The sequence below is a fragment of the Andrena cerasifolii genome, chromosome 16 (assembly GCF_050908995.1).
Source record: "Andrena cerasifolii isolate SP2316 chromosome 16, iyAndCera1_principal, whole genome shotgun sequence".
NCBI lineage: Eukaryota > Metazoa > Arthropoda > Insecta > Hymenoptera > Andrenidae > Andrena > Andrena cerasifolii.
Window position 1 is genome coordinate 5,130,354 of NC_135133.1, and position 25,250 is coordinate 5,155,603.

Sequence of the window (25,250 nt, forward strand, 5' to 3'; positions counted from 1 at the left end):
CCTGCTCCGCCGTCTAGACCCCTGACTTTTCTGTTCCATCAAAGCGGCGGACCCTCCTCCCCCGTCGCATCCACTTCCTTTAAGCCTCGGGCTTCGATTGGAGTCGATTAATCGAGGCGCCGCAATTTTCAGCCAGATTCGTCGATTTTCTGAGCTGTTGCTCCGCATTTAAACGGACCCGGCGTTGCGCAGTAGTTGCTCCGCATTCTTCTAGTTCTTGGGGTTAATAAATTCAAAGACCCAGCCATCAGTCCTCCGAGCTATTAGCCTCCTTGAAGGTAGCTCCGCTGGGAATTACCGAATGGCGCGGAACTAACGTCGGTGAGCTTCCACTTGTACAAACTTCGCCCGGCGGAATGTGCAGGAACGCTTAGTTAAGCAGAAATAAGGCACCGAATGTTGCTGCTTTCAGGATTAAGTATAAACAGCAACAAAGAAGGTACAAACGGGCAGGGAGGGGCAGGGATTTCCTCGTTCCTGCTTGGTATAATACGTTGCCCTTAAGTTTCCTTCCTGGGAATATTGGCCCCGGCGCAGGGTCAGAGTTCATCAACGATTCATCGAGAAAGTTTCAGTTTATGATGCTTTAATTTATGGGAGCGTCTTTTGACAGGGGCGCTTGAAAAATTTTCCTCGAGGGTTTAGAATATCTGTCCAGTAGAATAGAAATAGCCTGTTACGCTTTGAGAGTTGAATTTGCGAAGGATAGCTCGACGTTTCCTCGATTCTAGGCCAATCAAATGAACGTTTACGTCTAACCGATCTAAAGTCGTCGTAGACATTTCGCTATTAAAGCAACCACTATTTGTCGCCAGAGTTTATTAAATATTTCACCGCGGTTTGTACATACGTCACAAAGGGCGATGAATTTTTAACCATCCTCCAATTGGGAGGAGCGAAAGTTCATCAGGTCGCCCTCTTCGCCCTCGTTTGCTCGTGACGCCTCAAAGGGACAGTGGCGGATCAAAAATTTATCAGAATTAGGATTCTTCACGGGCAGATTCACCGTAATTAAAAGTTTTGTACCGTTCGAGAGCCTTCTGAAATTAATTGGAGAAGTTCCGTGTTCCCCCGCCGCCTGGAAGCGGCGGGCAACTTCGGGCATGGCCTCCACTGCCTCATACATAAATAAATAATTCGCCGAGTGAAAGATATTTTCGCGGAATCCAGGGGGGAATGTTTTGGAATCGCCGGCTGCACGGGAAATGGGCGGGAACGTTTAAAATCCAATGGTACGCGGCGCGTTCGCGTTTCCGCGACACGGGCCTTTGTAAATTTCGCCATTAAATAAAATATATCCGCCAGCGGATGTAGCGACTAAAAAGTTTCGATAGCGCTAACCGTGCGAGGGGAAATTCTCAAAATTCAATCGGCTGCACCGGATTTGCGCGCTTTCGTAATGGTACACGCTCCGCTCGCGAAATTCCGCGATAACCAGCGCGGGAGGAACTTCCGGCAGCGAGCTTCCACTGAATCGGAAAAGCGACGGGCAATTCCACCGGCGCGAGTAATTACCATGGCGAGAAATCTCCGTTTAACGACGAATCGATGATACACAGCCGACCTGATTAGAGCTGTTCCTCCTCTTCTCTCCGTCAACTCGACCGAATTCAGTGAGCATTCTTCCTCGTCGAATCGCGCCCCGCTTTCATCTGTCTTGCCGACCTTTCGAGCTTTTTGCGCCGTGCATGTGAAACGATGCAGGATAATAAACGGCAATGATTGATCATCTCGCTCGATTAAGTGGAAGTTAATGGTTGGGAAATTGGTAGAGAAGAAGCAGGAAAGGGGGAAGAGATACAACTAATATAATGATTCAATCATAAGTACAGTGATATATCTTCTTTTTCTGAAGAGTTTTTATTAAACCTGTGCTATACTTTCATCTTCATTTTACCCTATCACTGGAAGCAACAGAGGCAGGACAGTTCGATTGGACAAAGTGCCTCTCTCTGCATTGTGAGCTGGAACCCTCTTATCCCTTTCGATTCAGCCAGCAAAAAAAAAACGTTTATACAGAGTACCTACATATTTCCGCCGCTGCTTTCAGAAATGTTTTCCTTTCAGCATGGAAATCCACAGATGACACTCGAGTGTGCCTCAAAGGTAGCGAAAGCTGGCTCTCATGTGGCAGTGTACCGAACGGTAATAAAAGCCAACAACTGAGCACTCATAAACTCGAACATCGCGAAATACTTATTCAGAAGCCTCTTAGTGTGTGCTCGAGCACTTGATCGCCACTTCGTGCGAAAACCCCTCCTCGTTCTTCAATTCCTTCCGCCGCCTCTGCTTTCGTTTGCCGCGATCTCCGCTCGCTAATTCGAAATATCTACCCCGCATATTGATTCCGCGGGACCACGTTACAGCGCCCGGGAGATCGTGGATCGAGTATCGATCCCCTCAGGCGTCAATCCATCCAACTTTATCGCGCGAGCGTCGCTGGTTTGGCGATCCCATAGCGAAGATCGCGAGATCAAGCGTCGTGTCACTCCTCTGCCTGTCGGCGATTAATCAAACGGTATCGACGCATTATCAGGGTTAAATTAGCGAAACTAATTTCGCCGTGCGCGGCATTAACCCGATACCAGGCTGGGCAAGGTAAACTCTGACCCGTGATTGCGACCGGTTAAGTGTACCTGCACGCCTTAACATAGGCTTCCGGGCCGTTTCAGAGCACAGTCTAATTTGGCGTCCACCGCTTTGGCGAACTCGCCGCTCTGTTTATATTGCTGTCGCTCCTCGACTGCTTGCCAGCGCATCCCCCTCAAGTAGCGGGGACGTTAGTTGTCCCCGACGTACCCTGCACTCGTAATTTTCCATCGGATCCCCCGGAAAATGGCCACCAGCCGCTGGTCGAACACAGACAGTCTGTCTTGGACACGCTCGAATAAACTGGAAGGGAGGAATGTTGTTAAGGGTAGCTGAATATCTCTCAGCGCGAAAGAAAAAGGTAGGACTAAGAGAATTGAAAGGAACGGTGCATGGAGAGCCGACGTTTCAATTTCCCAGAACGATCATTACAATTAACTTTCAATCCCGCCCGGGGCGCGAATTAGCTCGAGCTCCGCCCGAGCCTTCCTTCGTTGATACAGGCTCTCGCCGAGGTCTCATAATCGCGTGACATTCGTTTCCCCGCCGAGAGGTCCGATAGAATTCAGGCCTCGTGTCGAATCGTTTCGCTTCAGAGGCTCGAAGCTCCTCGATAACGGGTAGGATCGAGAATAGGGTGCGAGGGTGTGCGAGGATATAATATGTATAAAGTTGAGGCCGCGATAAGACCGCCAACGAAACGTGCCCGTTAATTATCTCCACCGCCGCTGACTGAACGATTGACCGTGCAATTTCAATAATTAAGTCGGACGATTAACCGAATAATTATCGCGCATTATCATTCATTATTCTATCAAGCGTCGGTCGCGGACGGCCGCTGTCAAGTATCGATCCCTGCTTGGCCCGAAGCGGGTCACATACCGCTTCCAAATGCAAAACTGATTAATTTAGGTAATGGAAGATCAGATGGAGCCGGACGTCGAACGTCATAATATTTCAATAATGCGTCGAGAGCGCGTGAACGAGTGAACGGGGACTGCGAAACGAGCAAACAGGAGTACCCTCCATCTGTCATAGAGCATCACGGTCCTGGACGCAATAGGTAAATGAATATTTCCAAAGGAACAGCAGAACGTCCCTCGCGCGACGACGGCGAACTGTCTCGAGCCTGTTTTGTCTCGCGGAACGTTCCCAGCCGCGACTTTCGTATGCCGAACCTCGTTCCACATTTTTTCCCCGCAATGCGCCCGCCGTCTGTAGTCATGCACGTGCGATAATTAAACGGCGCGCAAGGGACAAAGGGAACGGCGATCCTCGGCTGGGCCGGCGACAAAGAAGCCAGAAGCTGTTTGCAGGATCTCCTCCGCCGTTGTCCTTCGGCAATGGAGTCAGCGGACCTTAGACTCGAGCACAAAAGAGCGTGCTTGAGCTCGATCGCTCGGTTAACTTATCTGCCCTGCTGGCTGGGGGTATCCACCCTAGCCTGTCCGCCTGTCTGCAGTATCTGCTCCCCCTCGAACCCGCCCAACTCGCTCCGTCTTTCCCTGAGCCCCGCGCTAACGCATCCACGTGTCATCCCGGCTGTCATTGTGCTTGATGGAAAACGGTCCCCTGTCACGAATACGGGCCACCCGTCAGGTGACGCCCTGGGCTTTTTCGAGGCTGGCTGCGACAGAGCGGCACGCTTTGTGGGATATTCGAGCGGCTCCAGCGGTGGATAGAGGCTGGAGAAAGGGTGCACGGGGACAGGTAATGGACAGTGGTGGCTCTTGATTGCTTTGTTAGGGACGTTTCGAGTGTTGCGTTTGATAGTGGGAGAAGAAGTGTCTCCTTAAAACTGCGAGCTGGGGATTTGAGACTGTCGATAGCGAAATTTCTGGGTAGGTTAGCTGATCCTCTATGGCCCTCTATGAAAGGACACTTTCACTGCTACATCGACAGATTAGCCAGCCGTAATTCCTGGACGTCACCGGGGACGTCACTGTGGGGTGTTTATTCTTCCGGCAGTCCCTTTATTTTCGAGCATGGAATCGTTATCAGCCCGCACTGTCCGCAACTTCTCCCCCGCCGTGTTGTTTGTCCTGCCGCTTACGCGACGTCTCAGGGGTGGCGAGACAACGGGAGGGAGAAAAAACTTTATTATCGCGGCTAACTCCGGCAAATTCGTTCATTTGGCACAGATAGGGAGCGAGGGCGAAACTTTCGACATTAAGGACACCGATAGCGACGAGACGGCCCGGTTGTTTTTGACGAGGAAACTCCTGTCGCAGGACGACGTCGGGGGCCAACGGACTGCGAAACCGAGAGTTTTCCTCGTCGAGTACCTGCTGCGGCACGCGTGTCACGGCTCCGAAGCTTTCGTATTAGAATTTCGCTTTAATATTTAATTTTATCGGGGGCAGAGGAGAACGGGAGTGCCTGGGCATCAACTTCAGATAACTATAATAAAGGTACAGGGAAGCTGGTCGTTTCCTTTAAACACAGAGTCATTAGTGACCTTTGGAACTTCAGAAGGGAAGGGAAGTTAATCCGAAATCAGCCAGCGCCCTCTCTTGAAGCCCCTTCTATTTTCCGGGAATGATCTTATCCAGGGAAATCTTGTAATCGTTACGTTCGTTTGATGACGAAACGAAGACTGGAGGACAGATTCGTGAGGTGAATAGGATACAGGCAATCAGGGCGCATGGAAGGTGGTCAGTGCACAGGGTCAAAGGTTAATTGAACCTCGTAAAATCATCCCCTTGTCTTTGGCGGCCCGATCAAACCCCTCCTCTGGTTTAATTAACCGGATCTCGATTTTTGGCAAATTTACGGCTGCCAGCCCTGTCGCCCGCAATTACTCGCGCATTTTCCTCGTTCACTCGCTGTAATTCGATTGATACGGAAATGCAGAATCGTCCGGGAGATCGCAGAGACGTGAAACAGACCAGGCCTTCGTTCTCCGCTCCTCGCACCACCCCCCTGTCCGCTATCCCTCTGCAGGTCTGTTCCACTCTGTCCTTCCGGGTTTAATTCATCCCCAGTCTGCAGAATTTCGCGGCGAAACTCGGGTAATTCGATTAACAGCGGCCAAGAATGCGAAACAATTTGGCGACGTCGGCCGGGCGAGGGTTGGAAATCAATTTTTCCTGTTGATAATGGCGACTGATTGCCACAATGCTAGTCTACGTGTATATAGCACGTAAAGCCTCTATTCTACCTAATTAGTAAAACATTTCCTTCGATGTTTCTTAGAATTTTTCCATGGCACCCTCAATTTCATCCCTCTGCCACTGCACCACGTGAAGGTAATACAATTTCTTGGACCTCACTCCAATTTCTGTTTCCCCAGTACACCTGTAAATAACACGACAGATGGTTGAAAGCTCCCGAGTTAATCAACTGGTCAATTTGGGCGGTTTTCCTCATTTCGAGTAAACATATCGTATCATAGGAGTGTCTTCTGTACCTTCCGCGGCTAATTGATTTTATTGCGACTATACACGACGCGAGGAAGCAGGTAATCAGGCATCAGAATGTTCTCGTTCGCAAATAGCAAAAGCATCGCCGTTATTCCCATCGTTATTTAATGTACCGACCTAATTTCTACTTATCGAAATATCCGCGCGATAAATATTTGCACGGCCGCGGTATTTCATCGTGTTCCGGGCGCCTCTGTGTAGCACATCTTGCCGCGTTCCGAAATTTTGATGCGCACTGCGTACCTCGAGAAAAAAATCCGATTGGCCCCTGGACGAAATATGAAAAAAAATGGGAACGTTATATTCACCGCGATGGTAAATGTTTGACAGTGACACGCCAGAGGCGCATAAATTCGGCCCTGCGTTTTCCCTGGCGAGAGCGTTTGAATTTATAAACAAAAACGCACGGTCTTTGTTGCTGGGGAAAAATTATAACCGCGTGTTTTAAAGGTGATCGTAAAGCAGATAGATAGACGATGGTTTAGTTTCAAAGGGTTGGATCAGGACGAAGATAAATGACAATCGGGTAATAGTCAGCAGTATATGATTGGTTAGAGTGAGAGAGCGAGGAACGGCGGAACGCGTCGTATTGATAAACACGGCCTTCCTTGCTCAAGGGGTCTGGCCACGGAGTGGGGAACGCTAAGGTGCCTTCGAGGCAGGTTACTGCGATAAACCCCGCGGTATTTACTTCGCGACCTCGGAAACCAACGCACATGGCTGTGTTCATAATTCTGTCTTACCAGTAAGCGAATTTAACATACGCTTACAAGCAGGGGTCCAATAAAACTGTTAATTTTTGTAGATAAAAGTTACTTATCGAACTTTTCACTTTTAAATCATGTATCTTCTGTTGTAAGTTAACTTCTTCTAAGAGTTCAGTTTTATCAGATATATTACGTTCGATTAATAAAAGTTCTCGAGGATATACTTTTGAACAGATATTTCAGTGTAAAATATAAAAGTTAGGAGTAGGTATTTATTTAATTACTATTATTTAAAGAACTGAAAGCTGGATAAATATACAACATTTCCAGAAAATCTGCTTGTCACAAGTTTAACTTATTCAGAGTAGAATCAATGTTCCTACTTAACTAGAAGTTTTTTTTAAAGTTTCTTCTTTACACAAAAATATGTGGAATAGAAGTTTCAGTTAATACGCTGCATTTTATAACAGTTTTCTCGAAACAGAAAAGATGATTAATTGAAAAGTTTAACAGTTTTATTCAACACCCCTGCTTACAAACACTCTAAAAGACTCCCAGCTTCTCCACTAATATATTCGACATTAGTATCTACAATAATTCTACTTTTCAAACAGAGCCCCCGTACTTCTTATTCGCACAGATCCAATCACACCCCTTCCATCACCCCGGTGCCACACTTCCCTCCACTGCGACCCCCGCACGCCATCCAAGACAGTCCTAAAACTCAGCGTTCAATTTATTCCTGTTTCAGATTACTGGAACCAGGTCGATTCCGGGAAGATGGCCCGAGGAGCCGAGGCAAGAACATCGCCAGCCACGTATCCGTGAAAGTAACCGAATTGTTTCGGTAGCCGTGGTCCAGGGGAACGATCCTATCGGGTCCTTTTTCGGATCTCCTGCAAGCGGCCGAGGGCCAATAAGGAAAATGCCCCCCAGTCGACGGTGGCGTGCCTCGGCTACATGCTCCATATAAGTGTCCGTCCCAGGGGAAGCCTGGCCAGGGTACATCAGATAAGAGGACCTGGTCCGGGATAGAACCCTATTATGTTCGCTATAAGTGGCCGGAGGAGCGTACCCTGCGCCTCGCCGCGGAGATAAGAAAAATGCCACGGCCGCCTTGGCCCCTGGTAACCGCAGAAGTTGTAATTATACAGTGATATTACTACCGGAAAGAGTGAGGGACGAGGTTAAGAGCTGGCCGGGGCGGCAGCGCTACGTGGAAATCGTTTGGACGTCGGCGCTGCGGCTGGATCTCCGAGGAGATACGTCGACGCTGGACAAAGCGGCCTGCAACGGGTATTTATCGTCGATCCAGCAGCCACCGCGGCCACTTAAGGGTGAGTCATTTCTAGCATCTTAATTAACAAAGAATTCGGTGCGCCTTTTGTCCTCTCCGCGGGAGCGAAACGCTTCCAAGAGACTCTTACAGGATTCTTTAAAGACGGTGCCGAAAATATTTGTCTCTGCGGTCTTCTCGGTCGATTAATTTACACGATACGCGTTGCAACTCTTTCGAGGGCTGCTGTGTTTCGAAAGATAAATATCTACTTTCCCCGACAGAAAATTACCTGTTAATGTCAAAACAGAGTAAGATTCTGTTATAAATAGTCAGCGTTTCTTCGCTATTCGGTACTGGAGAAAGACTCCGAAATTGTCACGCAAGAGTAAAGAATTGCTCTCTTACTTCGTCCACGCTCCTCGACGAGAATATTCCCTCGCCCTTAGCCAAGCAATTTGGATAATTCAATTAACAACGGGTTAATTGCCAGACTGGCTCTCGCCAGGCGTCCCCGTTCGCCCGAAGTTTCGTTCTTTTGTGGAGCGACGCGCAGTAATTTGCACAGTAGCGGGTATAAAGCGTCAGGATGCGCGCGAGTGATAAATATCAGGATCCAGATAACGGTTCCCGGGATAACCTACAGAACACAATCGTAATTGCTACGCGTATTACCGGAAACGGCGGCGCAGCTATTAAACAAACGCGAGGCGCTGCGCTGCAAAGAAGGGAAACGGGATTCCAGTCGCGGGGGAGCAGTTTTCCGCTGGCCACCCTAAATCTGATTAAAGATACCAACAACGGAAGATGGCTGAACGCAGCCAGGAAAATGGGTATTTATTGTTATCTCGGCTCAACGAAAACGGAATCTGTCCGTGCTTTAAGGGAGACGCAACTGTCGCCCGCATCCTATCCTTCTAAACTCTCTCGGAGGGAGAAACAAAGGGTAATGACGCCCGCGCGTGCTGATACGTGAAATTTCTTTCTCGGAATTAAACTCGGGATAGTACAGGGGTTAGTTGATACCACGTTGTTCTAGATTATAAAGTCCTCGAGTTCTCAGCGAACTCCTCCGCGTTGAAACTCCCTTAGAATCCAAATCTCTTTTAATACGAATTTTCCTGTTCAGACTTAAGACAAGCTTTCTTTCAAATATTAGACGATAGTAGGAGGAAAATTACACCTTTGACAAGGGTCTCCTATTAATTACGACGACAAGACAGTGGCAGCAGGGGCGACGTCTCGTCCTCCCCACCCCCTAGTCACCGATTAAGCCGCGGCCGAACTTTAATAAAGCGCGCCATTCACCCCCCGTATTACGTATTTACGTAACAATAGCGGCAGCAACAGGAGGAAGCTTTCCTCGCGCACCAGTTGACAAAGTCAAGTCCCTCCATCAGCGCCCATTTCCGGCGGTTCGGCTCGGTAATCTCTCCGGTAGTGGAAGGGCTTCTTCGTCTAACGACGATTGTCAAACGGAACACCCTGTCGCCGTCAACTGTATCGTGCCGTTTCCCTCTCCTTAATCGCCTTGCAAATGTCGGTCACCGATACCACCGTGTCCCGAGCGCCGTCTGCAGGGTTGTATTCGATAAGTGGAAAGGGGGCTCTTCCCACCCCCCAGCCGTGATATATAGAAGCCGGGCTCTATATTTTTCAGTGTCAGAAGTAAGACGATTCCCAGGCCCGTGCTTCTTATGTTATGGGGGAGAAGGAGATCGTGCGATTCGGTCCAATGCTCGCCTCAGCGATTTTTGAAGTCCGCGCCGGGGGTGTGTAGCTGGCAATCTGAATCGAGACGACGCTCTTATTTGTCGTTTTGCTGAGTGGCCGAGGAATATTCTTTAAAAAGTAGATGTTTGGCTGGGTCGCAGAGAATACCTATCGGATCCTATTCTACGTCGTTCTCATACATTCCGGACGCAACCCTTTCTGTCTGGATTCCAAACTATTCGCTAGTTGTGCATTTTATACCGATAGCGCGCGAGAATACGCCTCGGTATTATCGTTACTCCTGACGTTATTTATAGAGGGAAGCTTACACGCCTTTTCCTCCCGTGGAAACAATTTCACCCAGTTCCCAGCGTCGACCATTCAACCCCTGCCTTCCCCACGCATTTGTTACGGGGGGGGCGCATTTAGAAAGTTCGGTGGGTCACGTCGCGCGCAACTTTTGTAGCGCGACGTTTCGTCATTCTCCACGGCTGCCAGCTCCGAAGGGAATCCCAACGAGGGGCGGGAACAGGCGCAATCGACGTAAACGTAGAAACTGCCGGGGCGAGGGACGCGACCGCCGGAAAAGGAACAAAACGATAATAAACAGAGGAGGCAGTAAGGGAGCCGGTGTATTTAAGGATGCACTTTTTCCAGACTTCCATATCGCCGGAGCACTCCTCTCCCGCGTCTTTCCCCCCCCCCCCCGCGCCACGACGCAATTTTCGTAAGTCCCGATCCGGCGTTTTACTCGACCCTCCGTGTAGTTTCCGCCGGCTCCCACTCTGTTTTTTTTTGTTCAGTCTTCTCCCTTAAGTATTTGACTTTAACGGTTACGATTGCCTCAAGCTCGTCATACCCGTAAATTTTTCCACGGCGGCCTTATCGTTTACAACCATACTCTATCGCCCCTATAAAACCCGAGTGTCCGAGACAGCCTCTCGTAAACTGGCAACTACACGGTCCCAGATGCCCGATTGAACACCCTCGCTGTTTAACGACGGGACTGGTCGAAAAGCGCGCTCTTCTGCTACATTTGCTCAACCTCTTCCGGATGACGAAGCCTCGCGGTACATACACGTTGGTCAGATTCGTCTCGTGCGCAGAGAATTGTGGACGCTCTGATTCACTGGAGTCCAAACTGTGGCTACCGAGCGGCATTTGTAACTATAACAGAGACATTTACAGTTTGCACCAGATTAGTTTTGTTCGTTGAAGAAAGATTGACCTACCCGAACCCTGTATTCATTTGGTTTATGCATTTTAATCTCTGAAAAAAAGATTTAGACAATTTTTAACGATAAAAAACGGGATATATTTCCTTCAACGGGATTTAGGTGTCAGCGATAAAGGGTTAAGATACTTGAACGTGGAGCAATTCTTAAATTAAACTCAACCAGCTACCCTTAAGGGGTTAGACCACCTTGGCCAGGTCAAGAAACATCGCATTTTTGGGGAATTTATTTCTAAGTGACATAAACACTTTTATCGATAAAAATTGTTCAACGAAGATAGAGATGTGGCGTATGAGAACGCACGAGCGCCTGATGGCGTGATTCGTTTGGAAGGTTCCGAAAGGATTTGCCCTTCCGTTGGAAGGACGGGAACGTTGTGAGGCGGTTGGCGACACGATGCATTCTACGCTTACTTTCGACCGAACGCCGCGTGCTAGTAGACATTGTCGTGTCGTAACCAAAACGCAATTTCCTTGTGATATTCGTGAATAACCGTTCCGTTAAGTTTATTGTTAAACATCTGTTTCTATGTCATTTACTTTCCCACATTTCAATCACTTCAGAGACATCTTTGAATGATATATACAATTTTTATTTTCAAATATCAATACATTCCGAAAACCTTAAATGCGTTTGTCTCGAGACCAGGTTTTCCGAAATGGTGTACGCTGTAATTTGAGTAAAACTCGAGCACTGCTCAAGGAACGTACATACTCAAGTATCTTACAGAACTTGAAGCCCGAAGAAAGCTCTATCACCAAACCGTCCACGCAACGACTCTTTCCCCCGTGCCAACTTTCGTGGAAGCCCCCGTAGCGTTTCGAAATCAGGCCCCCCCGAAATGGTAGCCCGCGAGATAGGAATCTGGCCGTTAATCCGAAACGGTGGGCCCACGCCGCGGGGCGCTGACTCGCGGTGTCCAGATCTATTCCCGCGATTATCTCCCTGACAAAGGTCCTGAGCAGTGGGACGCGTCCGAACGGCTCGTCGCTCAGGAATGCCGTCGGGCTTTATTCGTGGAGAAACGAGATCCAGGTTTCCGTTGACCCGTGACGGAGCCCGGAAATCGAGCGAGGCTGCGGAGATGGACGCCTCCTGGCTGGTTTCTGGATGAGGACACAGCGATTTCACCTGTGCACGTCAGGTGCATCGAGTGACCGTGGCGGAGGGATGAATCGACGTCCCTGCAGGGGGACGCGAAGCCGCTTAACACTGGTTAAGCTGCTTACCCCGAGCGGGCTGTGCTTCCCCGAAACTCGAGGCGTGGGCGTGCTCTGCCTTATGCGGGAGAAGCTGCCGAATACGAATGTCTGGCTGGCTGCCGCTCGTCTCCGGCTCGCGAGACCTTCCACTCCATCCCAGCTGGGCGTTTTATGCGCGAACCCTGAAGGTGATGGGCTGACATGCTCGCGAAACGCCGGGTCTGTAAATACTTTTCCTCGCACCCGGCAGCTTACGCGATTTTCCGAGAGCGGGTCGAGTGGCGGGAGTTTAACTCTTGCAGCGTCAGGGGAGCTTGTAAGTTGGGAGATCGGGCCTCGTGGACGCGTATAGGGGTGTCTTGTAACGTCTGCGTTAGCATGTGCATTCAGCTCGCTCGATTCTGGTCACCGTGCGTAATGCGTTGAACCAGTGGCCCACTTCGCGTGGTTGGCATTCGTTTCGAGCACTCTTCCACAATAGTTCGCGAATACCGTCTACGGCGCAGCTTTGCTGTAAACAGTGTAAACCGTATTCACGAAATATCGTAGAAGTGTTCACCAAACAAATACCAGCCATGTGAAGTGGGCCACTGACCAGCGTGGGTTGGAGTGTCAGAATCGAGCGGGTTGACTGTACAGGCTGGTTCGCGTAATACAGCGAAGTTGGGTACACCTATTCCGGCTTTACACGGCCGCTCTAAACCTTCGGGTATGGCGCGTCGCTCCGGGAACGCGCGCCCCTGGAGCGTGATATTCAAAGCGCAACACTCCAAGCGCGTGCGCCAGATCGTGCTTTATAGGCACAGTAGTGAAAATGTGGTCCAAAGACGGTTCGGAACAGTTTATTGCAATTCACAGAAGCTTTCTCTGTGGATACTAAATCCGTGACGATCTCTGTCTACACTGTCATCTCTTGACCCATATTCTTGATATATGTTGTTGCTCTTCCGGTTTAAAATAAGCATGCGATACAATGCAAGCGATCGCTCGAGTTCTTCGCTTTTTTATCAAAGACATTTTACTTGCACGATGTCAGCGATGCAGTTGGCGTAGCGTATGGCGTGTCTCACTGAACTGTCCGCCCAGTGGACGTGCCACGCTCCACGAGAAATCTTGCAAATTTGGAGCGGACGCTTCAAACCTGCGGATCTGGCGCGCGCGTTTGGAGTGTTGCGCTTTGAACATCACGCTTCAGGAGTGCGTTCAAGCGCGGCACGCTAGAGCGACGCACCAAGCCCGAAGGTTTGGAACGGCTGTGTAAAGCCAGCTATGTCACTGCTCGATCGGTTAACACTATTGCTACCGAGACTTCACGTATACCTATTCCTACCTTTAGCACAACTTATATTTTTTAATATAGAATGAAGATAATAGCCAATTTGGCAGTATAAAAATATAGTTTCTTTTATTCAGAAGTATATCATGTACATACGTATATTTGAGGAAAAGTCGTGAAGTTTAATTCAATTAGGTGATTCAATTACGTTGTATATAGGAAATTCTAATCGATATTTTAAAAACAGTCATTTAACCGGTCGTGGTAGGAATTGTGTTAATATCTTCTGTTCTGAACCTCGCCTTGAATATTCGCAATTTTAGTGAAAAACACCAAAATGTTGACGAACGCAGAACGATGCGGTCCGACGAATAAAGTGTTTTTCGCTACACCCTAGTGCAGGCCTGCTAGTTTTCATTGTGCCCGGGTCATTCGAGGGACTAAAAATCGTCTTGAATGCCCTCCGAGCCGTGGAAAGGCCTTCGTGACACAGGCCTCTCCCTGGGAGCATCGGAAACCACGCAATTCTCGGGATTCATACCAGTACGAATCGGCTTCGATTCTGTGTAAAGGGGCACGACACGGAAGCGCGCAATAAAAAGCATCGGCGGGAGGGTGGGAGTAAATGAATGGAATCTCCTGATGAAGACCCGGAGTGGCACTCGTGGCTGACATTCATTTCGCGGCCTCCTTAATGCCTCGACCTCCCCTGGCTGAAGAGACCTCGCTACAAAACAGTCGTCCCCCTCGATCCGCCCCCCTTTCTCGCCTCCCGTCCCGAGGAATCCCGCCGATGGGAAAGGAGACGAGATATCAGCCAGGGCAAATTGTCGCTCTTTTGCTTTTTCCTGAAAGGGGGGAAGTGCACGGCGTATAATGGAGCCGGCAGCAGCGGGGGTGGGCTCGAGTGGCCACGGGGAAAAAGGGCTGTCGCGGCCTATCCTCCCTTTTCTCCCTTACCCGCTCTCTGTATCCCTCCGCCCTATTCCATTTTGTGTCAGTCAGTTAGTCTTATCTGTCAGGCCCGTCGCGACTGTCACGCCGTCGATGTGGAATGAAAAGATACCGCGGGACCATCGACAATGACGTTTCCACGTTGTAGGTTCGAGTGTGATCTATCGCAGTCCCCGGCACGAATTAATCCGTTTCGTCGATAGTTTCTGTCGTTGCGAGCGAAGGAATAGCCGGCGGGGCCCCCGCGAGGCTCCACCGACGAGTGTCCGTCTGGAGATTCTTTTGGGTGAGTCAGAGCAGTTCGATACAATGGCCCTGGCGGCGATCGAAGATTAGGTCGAGAGGTTAGCGTCGCGTTTTCAATGGAACTGTTGGATTAGTTACTAGCCCCTCAGCGTTTTCGACGGTCGATGGTGGATACTTTGTAATCTCTTTCGGTATGCTAAACCGCTTGCTGCTAGAGGTAGAAGGGTACGTATAGGTGGTCGGGTGGTGGGTAAAAATCATTTGCATTGACTCTTCTATTTGGGTCATAAATTGTTTCGTAGGTATGGGCTAGATGTGAATCCTATTTTATGGACTGAAAACATAGCAAAATTTAGGATTTTTTTTTTAAGAAACTAGCATTTCGATTTATCTGTAATATGGTCCATGTTCTTATGCATCCTTGAAGAAGTTGCAGTTTCTTGTATTCATTTTTAATAATTAATATGTGCATGATATTTACCTTCATGTTAATCTGAAACAGAAAAATGAAACGGCGTTTTGCTTTGTACATATGTAGCTTCAGTTTGATGAACCAAAATACTGCTAAGTTCTATACTTCTTTTGTTACATAAAAAAAATTGGCGCAAAATTGGATTGCAAAAATTAAAAGTTCAGACTTTTCAGTTTGAAAAATCTCCACACTGCTCAATATTTTTTTTTGTTTTCTGCTGGTTCATCAATTTCAAGCTACATATGTATAAAAGAAAACGCCGTTTTGTTTTTCTGTTACAGATTACCTGGTAGATAAATATCATGCACATCAAAGGCCGGCAAATTTTGCGCGGCGTGATGGTCGATCATGCATAACTACTATATTTACGGTTAAAAATTAATAAAAAAAAAACTGCAGCTTCCTCAAAGACGCATCAAAACATGGTCCAAATTTCATATGAATCGAAGCGCTGGTTTTTTTAAAAAAAAATCCCAAATTTTGCTATGCTTTTAGTCCAAAGAATAGGATTCCCCCTTAATAAGCGAACGTACACTGTAAGTCGAGAAATTTGTAGAGCAGTAAAGAACGTCGAAGGGCAATGGCTAGAGCATTTCCATAGAAACGAAAATAAAAGACACCCAGAGGCTTCACTGCGAGACCCGAAATAGATCATCGTATCTCCTACATACGTACAAGTTTGGTGCCTCGGCTCAGGTATTAGGATCACGTTTGCACCGCGGCGCATCCGCCGAAGGAGAGATCGATGGAGCCTTGATCAGCTCCAGACGCGTTCCAACTGTTTCGTGTCAGCGTAATGGCCAAAAGAATCGGTCCCGAACTCGAGAAATCTTTCCGCTGGCCGTCGGTGGTGGGCTCACGTGCGCTAGCTGACGAACCGCGACGGAATAAATTGCTGGACGGACCGATATCTCTCGGCGGAGACGATCGGAAATAGGAATGACGTATAAAGGAGCCAGAGCACGTAGGGTCAGTTTGCCAGGCAAGGCGTATCCTGTACACCGTGAAGAATCTCTGGCAAATCTTGTGTATGTCCAGCTCGTCACATGACCCCGGTCTCCTTCAACTGAATACTGATCGACGGTTCTCCTCGAGGACCCCTGCAACGGTTTTGCGTCCCTTTGTAAAATCAGTAGCGGGCCACTTTTACCCGTAGCTAGCTAGCAGACCCCTTTATAGTCGCATACCTTTCCTCCTCCGCCCAGCTCCCAGCCCGTCCGCGTTACGTATCCCCGAGTAGCCAAGGATCGTTACGTTTCCCTGTTCCCTGCCACCCACTGTCACGAAGGATAAGAAAAAAGCCGCTTTTTCCGCATTAACGTGTCCCCCGGCATTGCTCCTTTACGAGCCCGGGAACCGGCCCTCCGTAGATGGGAAACATTTTAGCAGACCCGTATCGCGTGCTGCCTTTTTTCTCTCCCCCGTCTTCCAGGTTTCCTCCGCGAAAGAGGAGGAGACTGATGGCGTATAGGGGGCATTTATTAGGAGAGATGAATTATTGCCACGGAGGGGGTGGATTTATGGTTTGATGGAGTCGTTGCGTTGAAGGGGATGTATTGTGCTGGATGATTGTAATTTCGGCTCGATCTGATCCCACAATGCTCGCGTAATTGGTATACATTGTGGAATGGAAGGAGTATAGCGAGATCGTCGGCGGATACCCCGGCGTCTCCATGCACGCACGAGGTCCTCCATTTAATATTCCAGAGATCCGGAGATCCTTAAGTCCACCTTTCGGTGAATCCCGAGATCCTAATTCTTCCGAGATACCGATCGCAACCCTTGGCTCCCCTTTTGAATCACTGAGCTCTGCTAGCCCCTGGTTGCTTTGCCGGCCAAGGTTGTCCACACGGTTTACAGACTCTAGCGAGGACGTAACGCCCGAGAGCGCCTGCCACCTGCATTTCAATTTCCTTTTACGATCCTGCATTACCCGACGCATCTCGGCTCCTCATTTGTCGAGCGGCGCGCGTTGTTCCGCTTCATATCTGCGAATCTCTCTTTGACGAACGCTTCTTCCCTCTGATCCTTAAAGCCGCTCCAACTTGTTCACCCCCCGCGAGTAATACCTCATCAAGTATTCACGCCAGATAAGGAACTAAACGTATGTCACGGCGGCGGCAGTCTCGCGAAATTATCTCGAGGTTCTCCGTGTACCGCCCCTCGAAAGACACGGTAATTTCATTCCCGCCCCCCCACTCCGCTCGTCCGTGCGCGGCAGCCATCAAATTATAAGCTGTATCGCCCCGAGAGAGGGCTAGATCGGCCAGCAACGATACCAAAAATGAAATTAACCGGGATCGGTGAATGGCGTGGAGCGTGTGGGCCCGGGGAATCGAAGCTAATCCCGTCGGGCGTAGGTATCTCAATATCCTTGACGTAAACAGATTACCGTGGCGACGTTAGGTGACGTCTGCTTTAACTCGCGGCACAGAGAGGCGACCGGGGGGAAAGCGTCTGCGAGGGTGCGGGAGGATATCTATATGCAGGGAGCGGCTCCTTTCGGGAAATGCGGAAAATGCGTGGAAAGACACTGGCCGCGTCGTCGCGGAGGCGCAACGGGAGAAAGAGGACGGAGGGGGAGGACAGGGTACGGCGAAGGAGGCGAGGGAGAGGAGAGAATTGTACGGGACACTGATAAGGGAGCTCGGGAGGAACTGGCACGCTTTGACAGCCAGTAAATTAAAGTATATTTCCGCGACGGTGGAAGGCAGATGCGCTGCACGTGGTAATCCGAGAGAGATTCCGGGCGCGTAGATGAAAGGTAGACGCGGAAGAGGGAATTTTTTATGAACGAGATCGGTATGCTTGTCGGGGGCGAGGGGGAAGAGAGGAATAGAGAGCCACGAACCGACTGGCGCGGACGGAGATGGCTGGAAAATGGTGTGTCCACCTGAGTGCTGGAGACATCGAGACGCATGGAACATGAGGGGAGCAAAGGAAGTTGTCAGAATCAGAAGGCGGCAGACACCGTGTGGATCGGTGTACCTGAGTCGATGAATACACACGAGACGAGTCGATGGAGCAACCACTCCACGGAGAACGCGCGATCGCTTGAACAATTTACAAGGGAAATCATTGAAACGTTGCCTTCGTAGAAAAGGGGGATGAAACTTGAATAACAGATAACAGTCTGTGGGACTCATCGTCGGTGCTAAATCGCGGGGACAAGTAGACATTTTAAAGAGGGAGTCTGGTGTAGCGAGTCGAAAAAAATCGATTTTTTTCTGACATAAATCAATAGTTGGACATCACGAAAATATGCTCCCAAAGCCGTAGAAAGAAATTCGAGAAATCGAAGCGGCTATAGCCAGTTTTGCTACGAAGCAGCAGCTCAGGCAAAGGTTACCAGAAAACTTTAAACGCGTTTTCCTCGATAACACGTTTTTCGCATTTATGAAAAACGGACGATAGCTAAAAAATTATTCAACCAATCAAGTTCCGCTTTTGCATACATAAAGTTTATTGTATCCGTCGGTGCACCTCTAAAAAAACCAAACGACATCTTTTTAATAATTTTTTTTTGGCATGAAGAGACAGAGAAAATTTGCTGAGAAACGTTATTTTCTGTTCAAAAGCCAGCCATTTCATCAATTTTGCACTATTTTCTTCTTTCAATGGTACACCGACAGCGAAATTTCATACAGGATTTGCAACTCCGGTAGCTAGCCCACGGCGGAATCTGCTTTTTCTTTATCACCAGCGTCCATTTTGTAATCAACACATTTTTTTTACTTGACTAAATTTGCAAAAGTGTATCCAAAATTTTTTGAAAGAGGTACCTTGTACTGGTACTTTGAAAAAAATTACCAAACTTGCCTGGTTTTTCTGCGTTTTACACCAGGCGCGCCCCCCTTAAATTTCACTCGCACAGAGCTTCCGTGCTAGGTGACTGAAAAAATCAGGAGCATCGCCAGCGACAGGCGACAATCAATTTCTGAAAATCTTACCGCTGAAAAACGGACGATTGGGAATAGACTGGAAGGCGGATCCAGATTCCCCGTCGTCGATTCAACTCTATCCCTGCAGGATTCCGTCCCGTCTCTCGGGCTCATCTTCAATCAGCCTCCTTTCCTATCGATCACCCGATTCCTTTCTTATCGTTCCTACTTCCGAGCGCCGTCGTCCTCCGTGCACGCGCCCTGTCCATGGTCCTCCGCCTCCCTCGGGGACGCTTCCACTCATTCACCAGGCTTTTCCTAGTCAGTCGGGCGCAATCAACGTTACAAATACGCGCGCCACTTGCGGCGCAAAGAAACTCGACGTCATTCACGGCGCGGCTCGTTCCGCGGCCCCGCGGAATAATAATCACGCTCCCCGCCATCAGCTGCCCTTCTCCTTTTCAACCCCTTCGCTGTCGCGCGACAGTCTGAGGGCGGCCGGGGAGCGCGTCGCCTCAATGGCCGAGTGTTTACTCGCCGCGATGGCCTGGCCCCTGGGAGATCTTTGAGGCGTTCGACGGAATGAAAGAAAAAGCGAGAGAATAGGGAACGCCGGGGGTTGCGATACCGTGAGAGCGGGCTGGGTGGGAGCTGGAAATGAGGACCGTGGAAATAACGCGACGGAGAGCGAGAGCCTGGAATAACAAGGGAACGAACGGAGAAGAGCGGACGGACCCTTGTGAGAGAAATTGAGAGCGAAATAGGGGGAGGAACGGGTGAAACGAGGCGAAGGGGGGGGGTGGCAGGGCCGCGGAATCGAGATGAGAAACGCGCCCAGCCAGATAAGGCAAACCCTCTCCGTATCGAGCGCGTACCCTAGCCAGAGGAACGTCCCGGAGATCCTGTAGGAGTTCAGGAATAGCCCGAGGGGTTGGAAGCGAGCCCTGGTTACCCCCTTCGGAGGAAAGAACCTTCGTCTTGCTCGGGCCGAGAGAGTCGTTGGATCCCGTGGCTTCTTCCCTCCCCGAGACACTGGCACGCCTGTTCCCTTCGTCGATGACGCGGGGAACCGCGAAACGCTACGTGTTTCCAAGGGAAAACGTCCGCGGCGAGGAACGTGCCGCGGTTGAGCGTGCGACACTCACCCCCACGACTTCCAACCAGAGCAGCGTGAATCTGAGAGAGAAATCCTGGCACTTTTGCGCGATTTCGAGGCAGCTTTGGAAACTGACGTTTGGGGGTAGAGGGTGGCGCAGCGGTGTAAGGGGGTTGGTTTAAGGAATTGTGTCTGTGTACGTATCAGAGGATTAGTGAGAGGGTTTAGGGGAAGACTTCGGGTTTGTTTCCGCTGGGGGTACAGTAACTCGAGAAATGTCACAGGAACTCAAAAAAATAAAACAGTGGAGAAGGAAGAAATATTTTCGTTCAGACTCCTCCACGCGAAGCGGAAATGTCAGGGCAGCTAGGTGTATTATGCTCCCCTTTTTATATTTTTTATTCCTCCAGGCAATTGAAAGCGACTCAGGTTTGCTGTTCACCGAGGTGAAGGTAGAATAAAGAGGGTACCGTAATCGTCCTGTTCGTAGCGTTTAGAGATGAACCTGGGTCCCAGATCGATATCGATAGACCGAAATGGGAGAGGCTGTTCTTAACTAAGGCGAAGATCGAGCCGAGGTATAATCCTAATATTCTCCGGGCCATCCATTGTGCGAATCAGGAACTTGTTCGCGGATAAAACCGCCACGACTCGCTTTTCGGGTGACTAATCACCGTGACTTAGCTCCGAGCTTAAACGGAGTACGGCCGAGGCGTCATAAATCCCCCGGCGATCTGGGAGTAATTGCCGCCCTAAAAGTTGAAAATCACTCGGCAAGCGAGAGGGACAATTATTTTTAAAAAAAAATCCCCCGCCGCGGAATTACCCAATTTGCGTGCCGGTTCGATTAGAATCAAAACCCTCCGCGTGGACCGACGATCCTCTCCGTCTGCGATATTAAACGTCACGCTGGCAGTGCCGCGAAGTAACAAATTGGAGCCGGCCGCTTTGTGCAAAATTGAAACGTATAACGAGGCTTTTTGCAAGACCCGCGCGAAATACATCTGTATAATTAAAGTCCGCGCGAGGAGCGCTCCCTTTCGCCCCGTAATTAAATTGTTTGACAAATTAATAAACTCGCCGGCCCCGTCTGTCGATAATGGGGCGAGTTTCCTTCTCTCTAACTGCAGAGCGACGGGAAAAATTCAACGCCCTCGAAGGGCTCGTGGATGATAAAGAAAGGAAAGGATTTTCTAAGAAGCAAGTGCCTTTCTCGATGTTTCATTCTTGTAATTAGAGCAGAGTTTCTCGGGAAATATTTTCCTTCCAGTTTCCAGAGATTCTTATCATTAACTCGTATCGTATAGAAGGGGATATTAATCGCACGGATCAACTTCCATCGACTTTGCGATGGTCAGCGCTTATAATTGAAGAAAGTTTATCAGCGATCGTTGGATTGTTATCACAAACCGAGGGGAACGAGCTATCAATTACGAAAAGTTGGATCGACGAGCCGGCCTTATTGTGAAAACTGCGCGGCTCGCGGAGTCGTAGATCGCTTACCAGATGTAAGCGGTGCCTTATCGACCTAATTACAGTTCCAGGATTTATATCGAAGGAAAACGGACCTGCACTAGCCCCAGCCACCTCCAGGGTATACTATCAGGAGTCTATAATTCGTCGGGCTTATCTCGTCGATGGAAACGAATGAACTTTTAACATTATTTCTCGATGGAAATCGAAGCTGCTCCCCTTCGATAAACGCGCGGAGCAAGATTCGTTCGCCAGCGTGCTTCAAACAGTGCCCATCATAATTATTCTCCGTGACATACGATAGAAGTGTCCCTGTGATTCTCTTCGGTGTCGATTCTCTTAGGTGTCACAGCAACTGCGATACTATTTCCTTTCCTTTGAAATGATAAAGGAATCGCGACAGGGGTGTCCACTGAAAGAACGGAATCAAAGGTTCTCTAAAAGGAAATGGAAATCCGAAATAGCTCTTTCTTCCCCGTCCCGGCAATTTAACCGACCTAAAAATCGCTTTCAACCATACGGTCGCATATCGACGCGTTATCGATGCAATTTTCGCGCAAAGAACCGGGGACATTTCGTCGTTGCAATCCTTTCCACGTGTAAACCGTTTATCAAGCGCGATCACAGTCGGGCACAGAATGCACCGCAAAGTTCACTCGGAATTTTGAAACGCACCCACGCATCGAACACAGAATCCGCTCGCTAGACGTCGCTTCTTTCTCTTTTTTTTTTTTTGTTTTTTTTTCCCCCGACCGTTCAGGCAGGTGCCTATTCCGGATTACCGCCTATTGCCCCGAACGCCATTACTTCGACGTTGCATATTTCCCACAGGGCTCAACGCACGCTGCATTCCGTTGCACGCGGGGAAATCGATAGCGCTATGCATAACGTATAAATCTGTCTGGTTGATACATAATCACGAGGTGCCATAAAAGTATAATGCCCGGCGTTGTCGCGCCCGTGCGCGCGTCTGCGTGAACCGTGAGCGTCGGTGTAGGTGTTGGCTGGCAGCCGCATATTTTTGCCGTTATTCGAGCTCGTCGACGGGCTTAACGAAACAGAATGGCGTCCGCGGTCAGCCGGCCCATTTTCTTCCGCGCGATCGCGATCCCCCGCGAGCGCTCGCAAGAACGCTGACAAGTTTGAAATTGCGCCGGCGATACGCATCCCCGTCGCGATTTTTGCTCGCCTCTCCTCCCGGGTCGGGGCATTTTTGCCCGACGACACGACGACGCGTCGTTAACGCGAAGTGATCACTGGGGGATTTAGCTCTACCCCGTCGAGGATTTGGAAGTCGATATTGTTGCTAATGTCAGACGTCTACGAAGCTCGAGTTACAGTCTGCGTTTGGGGCAGTCGATTAGGTGGAGTAGCTGTTTGATAATGTGCCACTTAATGGAGAGATGAGTAGGATCATGCGAGAGATAATAAGGTTCAGGAATTTAGGGAATATAACAGAGTTTTCAGACCCTTCAGCCTATCTTTCTCTGACCACGCGTCTTTGGGGTACGCGTAACGGTGGTTCCTGCTGAGATAGTGTCTGTGTTATGGTGCTCGTGTCCATCTACATTAGAAGAGACAGCTACTTTGGTGTACAAGGAGATGATAAGATCGGTTACAGTCGCTTTAGGACCCGGTGAATGTCGGGACACGGAGTCGCTGATAGGATATTCAATCTTCTCTCATGAGGTGCCTGCCATCCTTCTGACGAACTGAAATTGTAAGGGCTAGTTTGGGCGAACTATCCTGTTACCATTAACTCGATAATTGCCTGACAGGATTTCTATCTTGACAAATATGTGAAACTACGTATCAGTGATGAGGAACCCGCAGCCCGCGGGCGGTATTTGGCTCTAGAGCCACTAACCTGCGGCCCGCAATTGTTTCGATTGTAAATCTATGTCAGGAATAACAAATTCACTCCACAAATTAAAGTTCCTTGATTAGAATATTTAAGTATTTAATATTGCGGCCCTCGTAGAGTATTAGGTTTTCTCTTTTCACCCGCTATGGACCAAAGGTTGCTCGCCACTGCTCTATATTCCGTATCGGAGCAGTAGCGTTCTTCCACCGATTCCTTTCTGGGGTAGGATAGTTGCGATTAGCGACAAAGTAATGGTGGACCTTAGAATCCATACTGAATATGAATGACACAAAAGATTTTCGTACTCGTGGAAACGATTGGGTCACTTTACACCCTCCGTGCGAGGGCTAAACGAGTGAATATGTTCGTGCGCCAGCCAGACCGTTGGAACTCTTAAAAAGCAATATAGTCGTTTCGCGCTTGGACTTCAAAGGGTCGCTTAAGCGGGCTACAATATTGAATTCTAGGAGCTCATAATAAATTACGAACGATAACCGAAAGAGAGCGCGAGCGTTTTCAATCTCGCGAGCTGGCAGCGGGCGCTGTACCGAGCGGGCGAACGAAATTGGCAAAAAGCTGGACCCCGGCTGTAGCTCGCGGGCGATGAAACTCGACGAGCCCTGAGGGGGCGGTGTCTTAAATTACAAAGCAACGTCGTTACGAGACGGAGTTCTCGCGGGCCCTGATAGATCCTAATTAGCGCCGTTGAAACTATGTACAACTATGCGCTAGTATTTCCTTCACTTTTTTTTCCACCCCATCGTCCGCGTTGCCCCGAAGTAATGAAGACAGGGTGGCGCAAAGTTAAAGTGGAATGTTCCACTGCGCGGAAGACTACTCAGTGACGAGTGATCCTCGAGGAGAAGAGCGAGAGGAAAACATTGTTAATTTCCCTTGCAGATTCGAGTGTCCCTCGTCCTTTTTCCTCCTCCAGTTGCCCCGCCCCCTCTTCGGCGCGCGACTCAGAATGCCGATTAAATTAACGTCGCTCCGTCACGGCGAAACGATTGCCACGGACACGCCGGGCAAATCGAATCCGAGGGTAATACGCTGCGAAGCGGCAAGATCGGTGGGCCACATTTTGGCTGCCGAAAACGAAAGAACCCAGCAAACTACCCCCCTGCGGCGACGTGGCTGGCTCTGATGAGGGATCGAGAGAATCCGAGGTGTCTCTGTCGAACGGAGCCTCGTCGTTCGCGACGATTGAAAAGGAAAAGAAGCGGGCAGCAGGTGTTCGTTAAAATGAAGCAGCACCTAAAAGAGGCGGAATGAACAGCGCGACTGAATTTCGCGCGGACAGATTGATTGCTCGGGGGGACATCGATTGCGATCGTAGACAAATCGTAGACGCCTCCCGTGTCCTATCAGATTCATCAGATTTCGCAGTTACCGTACTTTTTCCAAAGTTGAGGCCCACGGTAATGGAGGGAGCTGGGGATCGTATAATACTTTCCAGAGCTGTGTTCGTCGGCGTGGGTGTGAATGAAAGGTAAAGCCGCGAATAGAAAGTTGCAGCGAGTCGCCGGAGATAATTACGAGCCGGCGTTATAATCGAGAAAGCTTCGGCCGCTTTTTAAGGAGCGCTCTTAGCACGCGCGGTTAATGACTCCGTCTAAAACCGCGAATATAATCGAACGAACCCGACTGCGCCGAAGCTGAGTCATCCCCCCCGGGGGCTTTGAACCCCGACGCCGAAGCGAAAGTTGCTTTGAAAGGCGCGGAATTCGATAGCGACTCCCTTCTATTTCCCCGGTGTTTTCAGCGAACCGAAATTTCCCTGACCCCGTGAACCTTTAAATCCACTTTCCCACCGCGCGATTCAAATTTCCCATTAGCGGTTGGCC

The 25,250-nt window shown here is 49.5% G+C and overlaps 1 long non-coding RNA gene across 1 annotated transcript in view; it reads left to right on the top strand.

Annotated features, from left to right (window-relative positions):
• Nucleotides 1-25,250, top strand: part of LOC143377723 (uncharacterized) — a 171,616-nt gene that overhangs the window by 58,305 nt on the left and 88,061 nt on the right. Inside the window, exon 3 of the long non-coding RNA XR_013087398.1 lies at nucleotides 7,470-8,055. This is a non-coding gene — a long non-coding RNA (uncharacterized LOC143377723). The remainder of the gene's footprint in view (nucleotides 1-7,469; nucleotides 8,056-25,250) is intronic.